General features: G+C 43.9%; 2 long non-coding RNA genes and 1 pseudogene across 3 annotated transcripts in view; 2 read left to right on the forward strand and 1 right to left on the reverse strand.

Moving 5' to 3' along the window:
• Window positions 1-13,361, forward strand: part of Gm12223 — a 118,670-nt gene that overhangs the window by 56,030 nt on the left and 49,279 nt on the right. The gene's annotated exons all lie outside the window — the stretch shown is intronic.
• Window positions 1-13,361, reverse strand: part of 4933405E24Rik (RIKEN cDNA 4933405E24 gene) — a 35,517-nt gene that overhangs the window by 20,126 nt on the left and 2,030 nt on the right. Inside the window, exon 2 of the long non-coding RNA NR_045506.1 lies at window positions 10,746-10,910. This is a non-coding gene — a long non-coding RNA (RIKEN cDNA 4933405E24 gene). The remainder of the gene's footprint in view (window positions 1-10,745; window positions 10,911-13,361) is intronic.
• Window positions 1,468-1,961, forward strand: Gm12222 (predicted gene 12222; annotated as a pseudogene).

Below are 13,361 nucleotides of genomic sequence, written 5' to 3' on the forward strand. Positions count from 1 at the left end.
ACACTAAGACAGAAAGACTGCCCATGTCTGTAGATTATGAAAAATCAGTTTTGTAAAAATGACCATGGCTGCCAAAAGCCATCCACAGATTCAGTGTAGTCAACATTATCAAAATACCAGTGACACCCTCCCTTGAAATAGCAAAATTAGTCTTACATTGATCTAGAAACTGCAAAGACCTTGAATACCTAAGGCAATAGTGCATAGACCAACATGTGCAAACCAGCATGGTGTGGGCACAAAGAATAGACACATCGCTTACAGGCGATTCCACTAGGCTCCTCCCAGGGACCTAGCAATTGCTTATGGTATCACCTGCCTCTGTACCAGCTTGTGTTCTCATGCTAATTATGTTACCCAAAAACCCAAGAAAGCCAGTCCCCAGCTGGTCAATATAGTTACTAATGGCCAATGGCTGGGCAGAAAGACAGAGGTGGGACTTTTAGGATTCCCAGAAAAGGACTGAGGAAGGAGGAAGAGGGCATTCGGCCAGGATGAGGGCATTGGAGATGGACCATGCAGGAAAGGTGCAGGAGGGTGAGACAGCCAACATATAGATCCAGGGCAGCAAAGATAAAATATAGATTAAGTATTAACTCAGGAATATCAGAGGGGATATTCCTCATGTGTATATTAGCACATGAAGTTAGGGAGTGGCTCAGCCTTTGAGCTGTTTAAAGCATATTAAAAATAAGGCTGCTTGTGTGTGTCTTACTTTCCGGAATTCAAAACATTTGGGTGGGTGTAAAAGAAGCACCCCACCCAGGAAGTATAGAGCGGATTAACAACTACTGCAACAGATGGCACCCAATGTGGGGTTTGTAATCACTTTTAAAAATGAATTGGAGATTCCCAAATGGAATATGCATGGCTTCCCTGTAAGATTAGGAGGTGGGAGAATTGGTTTCTTAGCAGAGCTGCAGTATTTGGCCCGAGCCACATGGTTTCTCCCCAAGCACAAGTTTGGAACAAACAAAGGGCATGCTAAACTGGCACACATAATTCTGGGGTTCATGGCGTGAGTTAGGACACATCACTGTCCTCCTAGCTGACCTGGACAGCTGGGTGGTGGGGATTTATCCCAGGGCCCTTCTCAAAGTCTTCTGGCTGCCTCTGAGAGTTTGAACTCCAAGGTGCTGGAAGCTCCTGCTGTGCAAAGAGACAGGCTGCTAGGAAGGCAGAGAGAGGCAGAAAGTAGAAGCTGCTGGCCTCCAACAAGCAGATAATCAAAGGATAGAGATGAATGAAATTTGATTTAATCATTTTTAAGGATAGAAGGTAGTATAATGGTAATTGTTTAAGTGTTTTTAAATATACATGGAGTAAAGAAATCCAGACCTTTGGTTACAAATGTAGGAAACAAAGGCACGGAAATAGAATAGTGTTTCAAAACATAGACAGAAGAGATTACTTTAGGGCACTAGTAATCCAGAAAATAAAAGCAAGAATTGAACAATGAGATGGTAAACTTGATTGCTGCTTCTTCTGAGCTTGCTCCTGCGTGCTTTTGGCATCCGTGTCACCTCACCAGTGTTTCTCAGGCTGAATTTGACAAAGCTGCTGAGGAGGTGAAGCACCTCAAGACTCAGCCAACTGATGAAGAGATGCTGTTCATCTACAGTCACTTCAAACAAGCTACCATGGGTGATGTAAATACAGATCGGCTGGGGCTATTGGACCTCAAGGGCAAAGCCAAGCGGGACACATGGAACAAGCTGAAAGGGACTTCCAAGGGAAGTGCCATGAAGACCTATATGGAAAAAGTAGAAGAGCTAAAGAGAAATATGGAATATAAATGACCAGATTTGGTGGCCAGCCACACGTGTGACCTGTGAGGACATAATGCCTTGGTTTTTTTCTAATGTAGATGATTGGCTCTGATATATTAAGGCCAGAGTTCATCTCTGCTCCTCCTCCCTGTGTAGGTTTTACCTAAAATAAATTAAAAGTACATTTGTTACAAAAAAGAAAAGAAAAAGGAAAAGAAACATGAGATGGCATCAAATTAAAAGTCTTCCACACAGTAAGACAATCAATCCATAGAGTGAAGAAACTGCCTAGAGCAGTGGTTCTCAACCTGTGGGTCATGATCCCTTTGGCAAACCTCTGTCTCCAAAAATATTTACATTACAGTTCATAGTGGTAGCAAATTTACAGATATGAAGTAGCAATAAAAAATAGTTTTATGGTGGGGGTGGGGTGACCATAACATGAAGAACTGTATTAAAGGCTCACAGATTTAGGAAGGTTGAGAACCACTGGTCTAGAGAATGGGAGAAAATTGTTGCTAGATATTTATCCAGTAGGACATTAATAATCTATCTATCTATCTATCTATCTATCTATCTATATGTATGTATGTATATATATATATATATATGTGTGTGTGTGTATATATATGTGTGTGTATGTGTATATATATATATATATATATATATATATATATATATATATATATATATAATCCAAACAACAAATAGGAAAATGAGCTAATGGGATGGTTTTCAAAATAAGCATGAATGGCAGGTAACACAGAAAGAGGTGTTAGGTATCCTTAGCCATTAGGGGAATGAAGGTTAACACTACCTAGAGTTTCCTTTCAACGAGTGTGAATGGCTATCACGAAGAAAACAATAAATGACATTGAGTATGCATGAAAGGGGAGCACTCTCACACTGTTGGAGGGAATGTAAATTAGTGTGGCCACCATGGAAGTCCATATAGAGTCTCCTCAAAAAGCTAAAAATAGAAACGTCATGTGATTTCAGTCATGCCATTCCTTGGTACATACCCAACAAAATCCAGAGATATCAGCTGACACCAGACATCTCTGTGCACCTCTGTTTATGGTGACCCTGTGGAACCAGCATAGGTGCCCAGCAATAAAAGAGTGTGTAAAGAAAAGGCATGGCATATACACACAGTCATGTATATAGTTCAGCCATAAAGGAAGATGAAATATGTCAGTTGCAGAAAAATGGGTGGAGGTGGAGATTGTGTTAAGCAAAATAAGCCAGGCTCTGCACAACAAATATGACATGCTTTCTCTCATAAGCAGAATCTAGTCAAGTAATTTTTAAAGACGTGAAATAGAGGAGTCTCTTTGAAAGAAGAAGTGACCCAGCAAGAGTTGAAGAGAGAGAGGGGTGGGAGAGTGACTATCACCAAGTGCATTATAGGTGATGTATGCTAATATATCAAAATATATGCAACAGGGATTTTTAAAATAAGACTCAGGTCCAAGTTTACTGCCATCTTTTGTCTAGATTAGTGGTTCTCAACCTTCCTAATGCTGTGACCCTTTAATACAGTTCCTCATGGTCTGACCCCCCCCCAAAAAAAACCCACAACATTATCTTTGTTCCTTTAGTATATATAGTTCCTCATGTTGTGGTGACCCTTAAACCACATTATTTTTGTTGCTACTTCATAACTATAATTTTGCTACTGTTATGAATCATAATGTAAATATTCCTATTTGTGACAGGGCCACTCTCCATTTGACCAAAGCGAGTGCTGTCTAGGCTGAAGTTCCCCTAACATGTTTTTCTCCTACAGTCATGGCTACGCTTGATTATCTTCTTTTCCCAGCCTGCTTCCCCATTCTCTCTGCCTACCACTCTCCCTGTTGCTCAATGTGTTGTTATCAGTAGATATCAGCGTCTGTGTCCTGGAATAAAGCAAGCAATCAAACAAACACACAATCAAGAACTGAACATGTAGATAGTAGCAGTCTCAGAGAATCTTTATCAAGAATGTACTTCCAACGTACACTGGAGGCAGAGCTGGGAGAGAGGCTAGAAGTTCTGTGGTTGGGATGGCTAACCACGGTCAGCACTGTGATGGAAACCCTGACACCCCTGACAAGAGGAAACCTCCATTGAAGAATTGCCTCTATCACTCTGGTCTAGGGACATCTCTGTGAGACATTTTCTTGATTGCTAATTAGTTTGGAAGGAGCCAGCCCACTGTGGGTAGTACCAGCCCTAGACAGGTGGTATAGGTTCTATAAAAAAGCTAGTTGAACGAGCCAGAGTGAGCAAGCCAGTAAATATTGTTCCTCTGTGAGTCCTGCTTCAGTTTCTGCCCCAGGGGATGTGATCTTTCCTAGGTCATTTGCATAGCTCTGGCTTTCTTGTGCATTTGTACACATTGGGCTTTCCCCATGCATGCCCTTTCTGTTACCTATTGGCCTCTAAGAGGTTTCCAGTCTTCCTTTATACAAATTAGTTTCTTTCATATGCTAATCTCATAGGTGTTCCACACCTCATTCTGCCCCACCCTCTTGCCTCATTGTGGTCATCCTGACCTTATTTCTTTTCCTTAACTTTTTTTTTTCTTTGCTGATGACTACCTAGCCTTCCTCCTTAGAGAACATGGTTTGCCTTCTTTTCATCCCGGATTCAGCACACTGGTTCCCTCCTCAGTCCTCTTCCCTGACTTCCCAGTTTGCAATAGAACATCTTCACCAAACTGCCCTGTTATGTTACTGTTTTCTCTTTGAACTGTATCATACTTTCATCTCTTATTGTTGTGATAAAATACAATGACAAAAGCGATTTAATGGAGCAGGGCATGTTTGGCTAACAACAGTTCCAGGTTATAATCCATCACTGTGGGGGAGGGAGGGGGAGCAGGACTCAAGGCAGCAGGGACTGGAAGCAACTGGTCATATCACATCCATAGTCAAGAGCAGAACACAATGAATTAAAGCATGCCTTCCAGTGCTCAGTCTTACACAATCCAGGATCCTCTGCTTGGGGAATGGTGTTGCCCATAGTGGGCTGGATCTTCCCACCTTGATAACTGTATTCAAGGCAGTCCTCCACAGACTTGCCATAGGCCAACCTAATCTAAGTAATTCCTCATAGAGACTCCCTTTCTAGATGATTCTAGATCATGTCAAGTTGACAATTAAAACTAACCCTTACAAGTGTTTATGCACATCTGAAATATCCTTGATCATGTTATTTGTTTAGTGAGTGAGAGTGAATACCTCATGTGAGTTGACAGCTATGCCACATCCTTGAATGTCTCTAGACACTTGACCTGACTAATGGCAGTGAGCAAATGGCGAACAGACAAACAGAAGGACACACAGAAAGCTCCCAGGAGGACTGGGCTCAGGGATTTCTGGAGAAACTGCATCTCAGGAAGCTTATTGTGTTTATTATATAAAGTTGGACAGGAAAGTGGGGTTATTGTTTATAGCTGAACAAGGAAGCGGGTTTACAGATAAACAAGGAGGCAGGGTTTATGGTATGCAGCTGGAGCAAGGAGATGGGTTTAGCTAATATTTATGAGCAGTCTCTCTAGGGAGCAGTCTTCAGGTTATAAACTTGCGGGGGCAGGGATGTGGTGGTCATTTTCAGCACACACTATCAACATCCACACATGAACCCCAGGAAGGCTTTTGAGTTTTCCTTGAAGTTTCATCCCAGGTTGTGGGGGAGGGCTTGGCAGTCCTCCATGGATATGCGCCACTCAGTGGCTAAGCCCATGTCAGCAGCATACATTCACATACTCTGGGCTTCTGTGGCTCCCTTCACAGCTATATCCTAACATCTGAAGGCTCTTTATATCTCTTCATATCTCAGGCATTTACTTGATTGATTGTTTGCATATATGTATATGTATATGTGTGTGTGTGTGTGTGTGTGTGTGTGTGTGTGGTGTATGTGCTTAAACTGTGTGTGAATGTAGAAGGTAGAGGCAGGCATTGGGTGTTTTTCCTCAATTGCTCTCCATATCATCATCATCATTATTAATTTTTATTATTAAGTTCTTACTGATTCTTTGTGAATTTCACATCGTGTGCCTCATTCCCACTCATCTCTCAGCCCCTCCATATCTGCCTTCTGCCCTTGCAGCCTCCCCCTCAAAAGAAAACAAAATATACAAATTCAAAGAAACAAAAATACAAAAATTCCATCTCTCTGTGGAAGCTGTGATTTGTCACAGTGTGTCCCACAGTGTGTCACACCCTTTTGTCCACACAGCTTTACTTGCAAATGTTCTTCATGAGTCACTGATCTGGTTCTAGGCCTTGGCTTCTGCTACACCATCACTACCGAATCCGCACCAGGACTCCTCCTGGATATTCCTGTTGTTGCCCTATGTCATGGAGATCCTACAGTTACGCAGTTTTGCAGTTATCCAATTGACCCTTTCATGTGCTCCAGCAGATCATAAATAGATAAATGTTGGGGCGGGCCAACTCAAAACCCTGGGTCTGGGCCTGATTGGCAGTTGAGTTAGTCAGCCAGCCAGCTCTTCCACAACCTGTCACCATGTTCAGCTCTCTAGCCTGAGGCAGGTAGCCACCCCCACCCCCAATTCTCTCTCTCCCTCAAGTGCTGCAGCCTAAGAGAGGCAGGGCCAGTTTTCTCACATGCTGTGTGGCTGTCAGGGGTAGGACCAGCTCAGTCCAGCCATCAGCATCACCATGGGTCTAGGCAGCAGCCCAGATCACAACTTTTGGTGGCAGCATGGCATGGTCTTTGATGGTAACATGGGCCACAGATATCAACACAGACCCCTGCTAGGGCAGGACCATGGACCCAGACATCCGCAGCAGCAGCAGCATGGGTCCAGACATCACCATGGCCTCAGGTGGCAGCACAGGCCACTCACAGCAAGCTGTTTCGACCTCCTCCTTCCTAGAGCACAAACCATTGCACTTCTCTTCCTCTCCCGTCTCCTCACCACACACTTGGTCATTGCAGTGGTACCTGCCTGCCTGCCAGAGAGCTTCTGGGTGTCTTCCACCTACCTATACCACCCACATTACTTTTTTGAGACAGTTTCTCTCACTGAACCTGGGAATCACCAAATTGGCAAGACAAACTGTCCAGTGAGCCCCAAGAATGCTTCCACCTTTATCTTCCCAGCCTGGAATTATAGGTGCACACCATGTCCAGCAGTTGTGTAAGTACTGGGGCTCAAATGCAGGTCCTCACGCTGGTGCAGAAAGTGCTCTTCCCAGCACACCTGGCTTATACACCTTAACTTGTCTAACTTCTCCCACTACTTCATTTCTTGGTTTTATGATTTTCCTTCAATTATTTGGGAAATTACTCTCCAGTTTGTCTCACTAATTCTTTTTTTTTTTTTCTTCCTGTATTATATGGTACCACATCTGTTGTTTCTGTTAGGATTTTAAAATTGTACTTTTACAATCAAGCCATTTTCTTTGTGTTTCCCCTCTGGTTATGTTGTTCCGTCTGAAACATATCAGAAAACTCATCCCCCCTCCTTTTGAACAGCACAATTTTTGGTTGGTTTGTTTTTCACGGCAAAGAGAGGCTTGAGTATGACCAGTTCTCACTCAGGTTTTGTCACCAATTAATTCTATTCCTGAGTGCACATAAGCTTCTGAGTTAAATAAGGCCATTATGGAATGAGGTGGGGTTGGACCATGTATAATACAGGCATAGTCTCTGTCTTAGTTAGGGTTTCTTTGTTGTGAAGAGGCACCATGATCATAGCAACTCTTATAAAGGAAAACATTTAATTTGGGCTGGCTTACGGTTTCAGAGATTTAGTCCATTCTCATCATGACAGGAGGGGCCAAGAGTTATACATCTTGATCCAAAGGCAGCCACGAGGAAACTGTCTTCTGACTGGGTCTAGCTTCAGCTTATGTCTAAAACCTCAAGGCACAGCCCCACAGTGACTCACCAACTCCAACAAGGCCACACCTCCTAAGAGTGCTACTCCCTGTGGGCCAAGCATCCGAACGTACAAGTCTTAGGGGGCCAAACCTATTCAAATCACCAGTCCCTTTCAGCAAAGGGATATTCCCGAGTGTAGAGGGTCAGAAGACTCGGAGATCAATCTAGCTGTGTTTGAAGCTGGAGTAATACTCTTTTAGCCCAGTTAACCCTGATGGGAACACTTACAAGAGGCTCTAGGCAAAACACTGATTCTCTGATTTGCTGAAATGAAGCAAAGCACAGTAAGGAGAAATAAAACAAAAAAACAAAAACATCATTTCTGTAAGAAGCTGCATCTAGTAGGATACAGCCATCCAGGTGGAACAATAAAAAGCAAAGAAGACATTTCTCAAAAAGAAAATTGTCAATGTGATGGAAGAAGGGAGGGCCTTCTCTGAACTGGGGGCCTACAAAGGCTTCATGGGAGGGCACAGTATGCAATGGCCCCCGAAGGAACTGGGAAAAGGAAGGATGTCGCTAAGGTTGGAGAAGTGAGGAGGAAACAGACAGGTGTTGTAGAAGTGTGGCCATCCTGGCTTGAAGAGAGACACTTGTACTATCAGAGTACTGAAACTGTTCCAAAGAATCAAAAAGTTCCCAGGAATGTCAGAATGTCACGCTCAAGGAGAGTAGACTGAAAGCTAGTGCCATGCTGTCTTAGTCAAGGCTTTACTGCTATGAACAGACACCGTGACCAAGGCAACTCTTATAAGGACAACATTTAACTGGGGCTGGCTTACAGGTTCACAGGCTCCATCTATTATCATCAAGGTGGGAATATGGCAACATTCAGGCAGGCATGGTGCAGGAGGAGCTGAGAGTTCTACATCTTCATCTGAAGGCTGCCAGCAGAATACTGACTTCCAAGCAGCTAGGATGAGGGTCTTATAGCCCACACCCACGTGATACACCTACTCCAACAGGACCACACCTTCTAATAGTGCCACTCCCTGGGCCGAACCTATACAAACCATCACACATGCCAAGGAGGAAGTTGCCTGTCACTTTATGTGGCTCTGGCCTGTCAGACTGCTTTGCAGCACAGACTGAATCCAAGAAAAATGGTGGGTCAGCGGAGGGCAGGGCCATACTTTGATCTTAGTTATGCTTGTTCTCTGTTTAAACCTAAACCCCGGGTCAGGACTCTGTGGATGAGATGGTGTTGCCATACCTCCCCACTGAATACATTCCTTTCCTTGCCTTTTCAATATTGCTTGTTTCTTTTAATGAGCAAACTGAGAGTGTGTAGCTGAGCCTGGCTTGTTAGAGATACCAGGGCTCAGGCTCCATTGAACTCCAGTCGCAGGGCTCCTACTCAGCCTCATGTGTGTGACAGGGATGAAAGGAGCTGTTTGGATGGTGAGGGCATGCAGGGTACAGAGCAGGTGGGACGTGACCCAGTGAACCTGGACTTGGTTGCCACACCTAGGAGTTGCACCTTTACCATGGCTGCAGGAATGCAGGAAAGTATCAGAGGCATTTGATTCGGGAGATCAGTGGTTAGAGCTGCTCCAGGAAGCCATGTTGGCACACTTCCAATGGTATGAGATGATAAGACATATCCTGTTGACTCTCCTTAGCTTTGTCTTCCTTTCCCTATTTATTTTCTCCTTCCTCCATCTGGGTCAGCCTCCTGGGGGTATTCCCTGGAGTGGCTTTTGATTTATTCCATCCTCAAAGCAGGAATGAGGTCATTTGCTCCTTGCTACTCCAGTCGAAGCTAGTATTCTGTGTAAAGTGGGGACTGAGGGGGAATTCGGCATCCTCGACTCTTACTTGAGAGCCTACAGGACAGGTACTGAGGGAAAATTCCTAACATGTATCTTGTGGAGACTGTACTTGAGAAACCGATATGAGAGTGGTGTCACTTCATGCCTTCAGGGGTAGATGGAAGAGGAGATGTAGGCTCACTTGGCATTCTAACACAGGGATTCTTAACCTTCCTAATGCTGCAACCCTTTAATACAGTTCCTCCTATTGTGGTGACCCCCAACCATAAAATTGTTTTGTTGCTACTTCATGACTGTAATTTGCTACTGGTATGAATTGTAATGTAAATATCTGATATACGGCAGCCCCCCAAAGGGGTGGAGACTTACAGGTTGAGAATCACTGGTGAGGCTTTCCACATTGTCTGAAGAACCACTTCCCTACAGGGCTCAATGGTTAGACAGTCAGGGTCGCCCTCCTAAAGCCACTGTGCACTGTGTCCTGACAGAAGCCCTTGTGAGGACACGGTGTGCACATTGGGACTTCTCAATTGACTGGAATGAAAACACAGGTTTCACCCAAAATCCACTGAGGATACTGCACACAGTAGGCCTTTTCACTCACTGGAATGGCAACGCAGGATTTACCCAGAGTCCTCTGTATGTGTCCTGTCATAACTTTCCTAGGCTTTGCCTTAAACATCACGTATGCAAGAAGACCTATGGTGCCCAAGTACTTCCATGGTACTTCGCCTAAAGCCATCATCCCGAGGTCTGTTTTTCATGGTCCTGTTTCTTATTACCCTTTAGAAATGAGAGTTGAGAGCCACCTGGTCCCCACTGTAGAGACATCTAAGTGTGACTCCCTGGATAAGCTCAGTCCTATACTTGGGTAAGGTCCATTCCTCCTCCAATCACTTCTTTAGTAACCTCTGCATCAAAAATGTCTCCTAATAAAATCTCCAACGTTGCTTCATTTTGGTCTGTTTTGAAACTTTCCCTCCTCAAAGCCATCAATATTGGCTTTGCCTGAATGAAGGTCCCTAAGATGATACAGGTAAGGCTGGGATGGAGTTAGGGGCTTGGAATGGAACTAGGAGTAGGGTGGGTGTGGGTGGGGCTAGGAGTAGGGTGGAGGTAGTGAGCTGTATCATTGTCCCTATCCCTGCTCACTCTCCCTTTCAAAGTGAGTCCTGTGCTCTGGCATAAAGAATTAAATAGTGATTCCATTTACATGCCTACCCTGTTGATGTCAGGCCACTCGGCTGTAAAATGATGTCGAAAACTTGCCTTCCTGTGAAGTGTCTAGTGAACTCATTACCTTCTTCTGGTCTCTGAGAGGCTCCGGAGGTGGACACAGGAAGTCTCAGCACTGAAAGGTCTTCCGTGGCGCACATCTCACACCTTAACCTCAAGGGAGATTTCCTCTTCTTCTCCCCTTCCTGGGATGGAGCACTTCAATCCCCACAAGTTTCCTTTGAAGTCACTGCAGAGTGGGTGGAGAGAGACAAGAATGCCATTCTGGGCTGAACCTTCTTGGTAAACGTAGAAGTGGATCAATAAAAACCGAAGGGTATTTTTCTGAACCACACCACCCCCAGCATTCCATTTCCTGCAGGTAAGGCTGCAGCATCTCTAGCCGTCTTCCCCAGGCCTTCGGACGATGGTCTAGAAGGTCACCCTCTTCCTTGAGTGCCTCTGGTATCTCTCCATGGAAAGAATGACTTTTCTTGGCCCTGGCTGATGGGCACGCTCTTCCTCTCTAACTTGGCTAACTGAAGGGAATTAGGGCTAGTATATCTGTGGGTAGAAGACATTTTGCTCCTCATTAGAGAAAGGGGAAGGTGATGCTTCCATCCTCAGCTGTCCCTGTGAACAGATACAGAGCGCTGCCTCTTTCTATTTCCTGTTCTGTATCAACTCCTGTTCATACCCTCTCTGTCCCCATGCTACCCTAACCTTCTGTTCCCAGCCACGGCCCAAAGAAAGTGAAGGGCAGTCTCAAACCTTGGGCAAAATGCTTTAGGAATGGAATGCCACTCAGACGGGAGATACTTCCTTCTCCATCTACATGTTGGGTACTGTCCCCCAGGGCTGAACTTGTCATGGCCCTTGTTGCTTTTTGCTTTTGATTCATCAGAGGACTCTCATTTCTATCTCCACCCACTGGCTATTCTGTAGACAGCTTCGTTCTGATACCTAACCTGTTTTGGACATTGTCATTTATATAAGCTGATAATGTTTCTTGTATAGCAAATCAATTTGAGTTGAATTTTTCCATTATTTAAAGATGTAAGTATTTCTAGCAATTTAATGAACAACTGTCTTCATGTTATTTACTGAAAGCTTCATCTATTTCACAATGATATGAAATGTCCCTACAGTAGATTCTAATAGGCCTGCTTACTGAAGGAGAGTGTGCAGGATCAGAAAACTCCCTAAGACTACACGGATAGAATAAATTGCTGATATTCCCAGTGTCCTACTTTTATTTTTTGTTGCTATGATAAAATACCCCGACAAAAAGGTAACTTAAGGAGAGAAAGGGTTTATTCAGCTCACAATTCTAGTTAAGAGTCTGTCACTCCAGGGAAGTCCCAACAGCAAGAGCCTGAGAGAAGTCATCAGACATCCATAGTCAAGAGCAGAGAGATGGATACATGCATGCTCACTCACTTGCTTGTGCTCAGCTGCATTTCTTCACTCTTATGCAGTTCAGGAACCTTAGCCTTGGGAATGGTGCCGCCCAGATTGGGCTGGGTCATCCCATATCAATTAACTTAATTAGTATTGTTTCTCACAGATAGGCCCACAGACCAACCAAGTGCACAGTCCTTTGAGACTCTCTTCTGAGTTAATTCTAGGTTGTGTCACACTGATTGTTAAAGCTAACCTGACAACTGGCAACTGACATTTTCAAGTTCTAGGATTCACATTGGCCCTATGTGGTGAGGCATTGTCAAGAGCAGGACATTATTTCTCCTGTTCACGTGAACTAGACTGTAGAAGGCAACAAGTATTGGAATCTGGAACTTTTCTGGTGGATACCTCATTCTACACAAGCTGCCAAAATCATCGAAGTTGGGGTGTCTAATGAGAGAGAAAGAATGACAATGAGGTGCTGTGCCCACGCGCATCCTCATCCTTGTTGTGTAAGGAGTACATGAATATCACTGTACTCCTAATTATTAACCGCATTGGGGCAAACCTGATACCCCTAATGAAGAGTGAATGAGATAGCATTGAAGTCATCATTCCTACCTGATCTGCAACCATGACTTGATAATACGTCGTTCTTCTGGATTCTCATTCTGACCTATGGGCTTATGTTTACATTGGCATCAGTACCATGGTGTTGGGAATCCTTCATGTTTTGATATGAATCTTCCATCTTCATTCCCCCCAAATGAGGAATTATCTAATATGAATTTCACAGTTAGCTTGTCCAGCTTTGTGAGAAACCCTACACAGATCTTGATTTTGATAGAACTGGGACTTAGGATGCTCAGAAGGGAAACCATCCATGTATATGAGAAGTCTCCAATGTTTGGTTTGTTGACTTTATATCTGGAATTCCCATGTAGTCTCCCACTGCCATGGCCAGAGAGATCAGCATAGACTAAAGTCGTACACCCACCAAGATTAAAGTCTAGCTCTGCCATTCCCTAGTCAAGCATTCAAACTTTTAAAAATTATTTCTTCTATTTTTGTCATTTTTCTCATCTGAGAAATTGGGCTTGACACTAATATTTACTTTATCAGGTAGTTGTGGGATTCACTGGTCTCACATAGAAGATGCAGTAATTCCTTTCAGTTTATCTAAAACAGTGGTCTCAAGTTTCCTGTGCTGTGACCCTTTAATACAGTTCTTTATGTTGTGGTGGCCTCAGCCATAAAATTATTTTTGTTGCTACTTTACAACTGTAATTTTGCTAAT

This window comes from Mus musculus, chromosome 11 (assembly GCF_000001635.26).
Source record: "Mus musculus strain C57BL/6J chromosome 11, GRCm38.p6 C57BL/6J".
Classification (NCBI taxonomy): Eukaryota; Metazoa; Chordata; class Mammalia; order Rodentia; family Muridae; genus Mus; species Mus musculus.